Raw genomic sequence first — 6,554 nt, forward strand, 5'->3', positions numbered from 1 at the left:
TAATCGACGATGTACGGACGCAAGAGATGATTTACTTTTGCTTATTGAATGCATGCTAATTTGAATACTTATTTATTTTAAGATCTGGTTTTGCTTATTGAATGCTCATGTCAATATGAGTCCTATAAGATATTCTGAAATGTACACGTACGCGCGTGTGTGCGAGGCGTTGGGCTCTAACTGAACCCGAGCGAGGCGTCGCCTAACTAAACCCGAGCGATTGCACTGCAGGCTACGCGTTACTGAACCCGAGCGATCGATCAATGGCTGTTAACTGAACCCCATCGAGCGATTCCTTCGCTACTGCTGCTAACTGAAGCCAATCGATGCTACCTCTGGATGAACAATTAGTGTTACAGGGGGGTTTGGATGAATAGTGAATGGTGGGGGTGGATGAATAGGACCCCGTGGCGTTGCCTCTGGATGAATAGGACCCTGATCGATCGAGTCGGTTGGGGCCGGATGAAAAGGACCCCATGGAGGGCTGGATGAATAGGACGACCCCGTGGAGGGCTGGATGAAGGGTAGATGGTGGAGGGGTGGATGAACAGTAGCCCGTGTAGGGGTGGTTGAACAGGAGCCCGTGGAGGGGTGGTTGAACAGTAGCCGGTGGAGAAGCACGCGGTGGAGGCTGGATGAACAGGAGCCCGTGGAGGCTGGAGGAGGTCGACGGTGGATGAACATCCCGTGGAGGCTGGAGGAGGTCGACGGTGGAGATGAACAGTATCCTGTGGAGTCCCGTTTTGTGGTACGCCAGACCCCTCCCAATAAACAGGACCCCCGTTTCGACCGTAGCGCTCCAACACAAGTTCGTTTCGTCCGTTTTGTGGTACGCCACACCCCTCCCGATCAAAAGGACCCCCATTTCGACAGTAGGAGGTCTATTTCCTCTGTTTTGCGGTACGCCAGACCCCTCTCGATGAACAAGATCCCGTTTCGAATGTGGTCGGTCGAACACAAGGCCGTTTCCTCCGTTCTGCTATACGCCAGGACTCGTTTCCATCACCTGTTCCATCCAAGCCCTCCGGATGAACACGACGACGCATGCCATTCCGACCTAGCCGGTTGGCTCCCCATGAACACGACGACGATGTTGTTTCTTCCATCGCCTGTTCCATCCAAGCCCTCAGGGTGAACACGACGACGCATGCCATTCCAACCTAGCCGGTTGGCTCCCCATGAACACGACGACGACACTGTTTCTCCATTTCTGACCCAGCCATGTACACGAGCCCTGGCCGTACGTATGCGTGAGTAGGCGTTTGAGACCTTGCCCGTATGTACGTACGTGGCCGTATTTTCTTTCTTGCACCCTGGTCGTTGTACGTACGTGTACATGCACTACTAGGAAAATGCCTATAGATAGAAGTTTACCAGTGGCGTTTGTTTGCTACCCAACGCTACTAGTAGTTAGTAGCGCTGGCTATAAACAGCGCTATTGGTATTAGTTACCAGCAGCGCTTGTTACCTAGACCCATGCTACTACTAAGTGTAACACACCACACCCCCTGGTCAAAACATAGCAGCAGCGCCTGTCCTCCAACCTGCGCTACTGCTAGTTTAGGATCTATAGCGCCTGTTTGTCCAAGTGCGCTACTGCTAATTTTTCTATGTATAACATTTTACCAGTAGCGTGTGTTTCTAACCCGCGCTATAAGTAGTGCAACCCTAGCTGTAGATATTTTGCAAGCTTCCATAGCAGTAGCGCGCATAGGAGACCCGCGCTACCGCTATGCCCGGCAGCCACCTACCACCTTTCCCCTTCTTCCTCCCCTCTCTTCTTCCCCCTTCCTTTCTCCCCCTTTCCTTGCACCTTGCGTGTTCCTTTCAATCCTCCCCCACCACCACCCCTCCATTAGAGCCCTCCCTCCCCCTCTTCTTTGCCCCTCCACCACCCCTCCATTAGAGCCCCCCTTACTCCCCCTCTTCTTTTCCCTCCTCCCACTTCCATTAATGCGTTCCCTCTTCTCTCCCTATCCTCTCCCACCATCTCCCTAGCTAGCTAGCTCTCTCTCTCTCTCACTAGCTAGCTAGCTAGCTAGTTAGAGCTATATATCTAGATCTACTAGGTAATTAAGAAGAAATGTGCTCGATATCCCTCTCGACACATAGGTGAGAAAAAAAGGCGTTTGTGTGGATAGGACCGAAATTATATATATATGGGCGATATGAGAATATATATACCGAATTGTGTGTGGCATAATTTGAGTTGCCTACATTGTGTATTTGATGAAATAATGTGGGTGACATTAGTTGCCTATGTTTTGCCGAATTGTCAATTCAATTCCGTTTCGGCGAATTTCGGGCATGCAAATTCAATATGTCCTATGTTTAGGGAAGGTCATGCCAAATTTTTGTATGAATTTCGTCCATGCATGCATATATATGTGGTTATAATATTTGCTCCACCCGCAGGTGATCATGAAGGTCAATGGAAGGATGGTGGAAAGATACTGGCAATCCGTTGTGGATGACATGTATGAAAAAAGACTGAGGGATGTTTTATATTCGTGTCAAAAATGAAAAGGAAGAGTCAGGCTCAACCCCTTTAAGGGTGGTAAATTCAAGGCGCACCTGCTCATGCATGGTTTCATGCATGGCCATACTCGGTGGATAAGTGAATATGATGATGATGATGAGGAGGAGGAGGAGGACGTCGACGGGGCAGGAAATAACGACATGGGGCCACCAGACGAAGAGATGACCGATTATGTGCCCGAAGAGGAAGACAGCCTCGGAAATGTCAATGGCGAAGAGGCAGTTCAAGGCAGAGAAGACGCGGACACGCCACCATCTTTTTCGCTACTAAGTTCAGCCATGCGGGACCTGCATGTTCGAGACCTGCTTCGCAAGAAGACAACTAGCGACAGAGCTACTTCTAGAGAGGAGGCCAAACTGGCACAACTGGAGGTAGACTCGATGACTCCTTTGTATGATGGTTGCAATAATCCCGAGGTGACCTGCTTGAGTTTCACACTAGAACTTCTAAAGATGAAGGCAAAAAACAAATGGACAGATACAAGCTTGGATGAGCTTCTGAAGTACCTAAAGAAGGTTCTTCCCGCGGGAAGCCTGTGTCCTACTAGTGTCGAGGAGGCAAAGAAAATCGTGTGCCCTCTTAATCTGCCACATATTAGATATCACACATGCATCAATGATTGCATCATATATCGGAACGAGCACGCGGAAAAAACCATCTGTCCAAAGTGCAATGCTTCACGATATAAAAAGGCCGGAAAGAAAGCTCCACAGAAAGCTGTATGGTACTTTTCGATCACTCCGCGTCTACAATGGTATTTAGTATATCCTAAGGAAGCAAAGCTTATGCGCTGGCACGCGGAGAGGGTGAAGCCAGATGATGGAGATAAAACGAAGCTGAGACACCTCACAGATGCTAGCCAGTGGAGAGCAGTAAATGCTGAATTTGAATTTTTCGCAAATGATCCAAGGAACATCGTGCTTGGCGCTAGTAGTGAGGCATGAATCCATTGGCAACCAGAACACCAATCATAGCACATGGCCCATGTTTGTATGGATGTACAACCTCCCCCCTGGTTGTGCATGAAGGAAAAATACATACACATGGCTATGCTTATTCAAGGGCCGAGACAACCGGGAAATGATATAAAACTGTATCTCGGGTTACTGAAAGAGGAGTTACAGACCTTATGGACAACGCTGGCCAAGACATGGGATGCAAGCAAAGGAGAGTATTTCTACATGAGAGCCGCGCTGATCACGATGGTGCAGGACTATCTCGGTTACGGCTATCTCTCCGGCCAGGTGTGCCACGGATATTGCGGATGCACGAGGTGCATGGATGATACAACTTCTCTGCAGCTATAGAAAGATGGCGGGTCTTCGAAAATCGTGTACATGGGGCATCAAAGATGGCTCGAGAAGGATGACCCATGGAGAAAGCGTGGAGATCTATTCAATGGTAAGGCTGAGCATCGAGGTCCTCCACATAAGCGTATGGTGCAAAACTATATGAGTTATTAAAGAACTTGGAAGAGTGCCCCACGCTGGGAAAGACGAATAAAAAGGCGCCGGAGCCCCTGCTGAAGATATGGAAGACGAGATCTGTTTTCTGGGACTTGGAATACTGGCCCATACTCGACACGCCTCATAGCCTTGATCAAATGCATATCAAAAAAAATATCCTTGAGAGTTTGCTTGGACCATTGATGAACATGCCGTAGAGGACCAAGGATGGGTCGAAGGCAAGAAAAGACTTGGAATTTTTGTAAATCAGGAAAGATCTCCAAATGCCCGGTAAAAGGTCATCAGAGGAGATCGAGACGGAGATGGAGACAAAAGATAGGGGCAAAAAAGTAAGCAAGAAGGAAGAACAATATTGCCCCCCCCTCTTGCTTCACCTTAGATCCGAATGAGTTCGATCAATTGTTCAAGTGCCTTGCTGGAATCAAAGTTAGTTCCGGATACTGTGGGAAGATAAGCAGATATCTGGACAATAAGAAAAAAAGGTTCAGTGGGATGAAGTCTCACGACTGTCATGTGATGATGACGCAGTTACTCCCGGTTGCACTTAGAGGGATTATGGACACACATGTGCGTGAGACGCTTACTGACCTATGCCACTTTTTTGATGCTATCTCTTGAAAGTCGATCGGTGTGAAGCAACTCCATAGGCTACAGGAAGAGATCGTTGTCATACTGAATGAGCTAGAGATGTACTTCCCGCCTGCATTCTTTGATGTCATGGTGCATCTATGTGTCCACATCGTGGACGACATCATCGACCTAGGGCCGACATTCCTGCATAGCATGATGCCGTTCGAGAGGATGAATGGGGTCATCAAAGGATTCGTTCGTAACATGTCCCGTCCAGATGGAGGAATAGCCCAGGGATATCTGACCAAAGATTGCATCTCTTTCTGTGAGAGTTATCTAACCAAAGACCCTGTTGTTGGTTTGCCCGTCAACAAGCACTGTGGAAGGCTCGAAGGCGAAGGTCACACCAACGGTCATAGGGATGTGAATGTGTTACGCTCGGGCCGACAAAACGACCTTGACAGGGCAAACATAGTAGTGCTACAACACATAGATGTGCTAGAAGATTTTGTGACACTGCACAAAGTGACCATCGGAAAGAAGTACCGTGACCGTGGGGTGCACAAGACGGACGCTGAAGTTATTAGAGAGCACAACTCCACTTTCTTGTGTTGGCTCAAAGAGCGAGTTCTGGCTAATCCCCTGGAAGAGGGTTGTCCGAACGGAACACTCATATACGCCTTAGCACATGGCCCCTCGACCAACCTCGCGACTTATCAAGCATACAATATCAACGGGTACACGTTCTACACGGAGGAGAAAGATATAAACAGTGATGACCAAAACTCAGGGGTGACAATGGAAGCCATGACCGGGAATGTAATTGAAAGATATTGCGGAAGGGTCGAAGAGATATGGGAGCTTAACTACTCTGGATTGCATAGCGCGACGATGTTCCGTGTCAGATGGGCTAAAAATGTACACAGAGAAAACCGACATTTCACTACCATGTGTATACCCGACTCCGATGATAGCGGTACCGTTAACGCCATCGCCAAAAATGAGCCATGGGTACACGCTAAACACGTGACACAATGTTTCTTCATAACTGATCCAATCAATCCCAGCTGTGTTGTCGTGAGGAGAAGCAAAAGGAGCATCACCGGAATGGATGGAGTCACCAACGAGGAAGACTATGGCCAGTACGGTGATCCGATGACGGAAGATGATGCTGATGACGACGAAACATATGTCAAAAGAAGAATGAAGACTACATTACCTACGAAAGATCGTAATCCCGGGAGAAGGAAAAGTCACGACCATGGGCTCAATCATTCGACAACGAACAAAAGAGGCAATAAGATCAGTCTGAAGCGTCGTCGTCGCCCAAGCTGACAAACTAATCCCAAAGTTTGTGTGTGTCTAGCTATTTTGTATACTGCCGATAGCAGTCAAATGATGTAAGATATATATTATACTAATTATTATCCGGAGGGTAACAATGGTATATTGCAAAATGAAAGAAAAAGAAAAAGAAAAGTGCAAATGAAAGAAACAGAAAAAGAAAAAGAAAGGAAGTTTTGCCAAATGAAATTAAAAGGAAAAGAAAAAGGTACTAATAAGTTGTGGAAAATGAAATGCAAGAAAAATAAAAAAATAAAAATAAAAATAAAAAAAGAAAAATAAAAAAAAGAAAAAAAACGATAGCAGTAGCGCGTTTTATCCAGGGAAGCGCTATAGCTAAGAAAAAGGAAAATAAAAAAAGAAAGAGAAAAAAAGAAAAAAACACAAGCAGTAGCGCGTTTTTGCGGGACCAGCGCTATAGCTAACTTAGCTATAGCGCGTTTTGCCAAAACGCGCTATAGCTAAGTTAGCTATATCACCAGTCCGCTAGCCCCCTCTTTCCTGTCTCTCTCACTCGCTCCACTCGTCGATCCCCTCTGACGCCACCGCCCACGCCGCCGCCGACGCCAGACCCGCCCCGCCCCGCCCCGCCCCGACCCCCACCCGCTCCGGTATGCCCCCCGCCCCCTCTTCCT

Source organism: Triticum dicoccoides, chromosome 4B (genome assembly GCF_002162155.2).
Source record: "Triticum dicoccoides isolate Atlit2015 ecotype Zavitan chromosome 4B, WEW_v2.0, whole genome shotgun sequence".
In the NCBI taxonomy this organism is placed as follows: Eukaryota; Viridiplantae; Streptophyta; class Magnoliopsida; order Poales; family Poaceae; genus Triticum; species Triticum dicoccoides.